The sequence below is a fragment of the Papaver somniferum genome, chromosome 4 (genome assembly GCF_003573695.1).
Source record: "Papaver somniferum cultivar HN1 chromosome 4, ASM357369v1, whole genome shotgun sequence".
Taxonomy (NCBI): Eukaryota; Viridiplantae; Streptophyta; class Magnoliopsida; order Ranunculales; family Papaveraceae; genus Papaver; species Papaver somniferum.
In genome coordinates, this window is record NC_039361.1 from 154638082 (window position 1) to 154639622 (window position 1541).

The window sequence follows — 1541 nt, forward strand, 5'->3', positions numbered from 1 at the left end:
GTTGGCACGCTGGTGCGGCTGGCATTTGTGGCATGCCTTTGGCGCGGAGGTGTGGCTGGCATGCCGTTGGCACGGTGGTGCGGCTGGCATTGTTGGCATGCCTTTGGCGCGGAGATGTGGATGACACGGTTGGCATGCCGTTGGCACGGTGGTACTGCTGACATGGTTGGCATTCCTTTGGCGCGGAGGTGTGGCTGGCATGCCGTTGGCACGGTTGGCTAGCATGCGTGGCTGGCATGTGAGGATATGATGCCAGTTAGTACTGAGGGTTCAGTCGTGGAATATAACATATATGTAAAAAAAAGGTACCTTGGAAAATTTCTCGTAGACGTATTGAAAGGCTCAATAAATGTGCTAGTGAAGATATACTAGTTCTCAAGCTCCGTTTCCTTACAGAGTGACGTCACGTCAGACTAAGGTTTTATGCTTTTAACCTTAAGCTAAAAACCACTATCAACATTAAGTCCCCTGCTTAGCTCGGAATAGGGGCATTGTTGCGAGGTAAGCATAAGATGGTGACAAACAGGGACAAAATCTAAAAAACAAGTCATGAAAAGATGGTCAGGAAGATCCGTCTAACCTTTTTCGGGAGGTAAGAAGAATCCGTGGTTCTTGCGTTGGCGGTTTTGCGTAAATTCGGCTTGGCCTTAATGGATTGGCATCAGTGTTGCGTCTTTGGCTACTGATCGACGGAGTGGTAGAGATGATCGCTAGCTGGGATCCAGACTATTGGCATCATCTTGGGATGGAGCCGCTGGCAGCATGCAGCCTGGAATGGAACCGTTAACATAGACTCGGCACGAGAGTTCGCTTGGAATGGAGCCGCTGGCGTTGGACTGTCTTGGTATGGAGCCGTTAACATCGGTCGTCTTGGAATGGAGCCGTTGGCGTTGGACTGGCTTGGTGTGGATGCTGGATTGTCGTGGGCGCTTGCTAGCGCAACCTGGTTTCCTCCTTCCATGCGTGGAATCCTTTCCTCATTCAAACTCCAAAGTGTCACGCCTTCTTGTGTCTTTTGTTCACCCTTCATTAGGGTTTAACAAGAGGTTTCGTTGAGGCTGATTTTCCGGCTATTGTGTAGTCCCCATCTTGTCTGCTCAGCCTCCGTTTCTCTTTCTTCCTTTAGGGTTTCCGCAGTATTTATGTCGGTGAAGCTGCATCGTCTTTTCCGTTTCAAGGAAAAGGTTTCCTCTTGTCGAGCCATATTTCTTTATCATGTCAATCAGAAGTGAATCATCCTCGAGCCAGCTAGACTTTTCATTCAAGCACATGAGGTCTGACTCTCGCGACAATTCCCCTACCAGGATCATCTGAGTCAAGAATATTATACCGGTATGCTTCCATTGACCAATAGATGTTTCGTTGTTTGCTGACGAGTGACAAAAGATCTTCTTCTGTGCAGAGATATCTTGTTGGAGCATGTGTGACTGTCGTTAATGAGGATGATTTGGTTGCTCCCCTTCCTTCAAGTCCGATCCTGCCAACCGCTGCAGATTTGGAAAACGCCGATTTAGGCATTTCTTGTCATAAGTATCCCAATG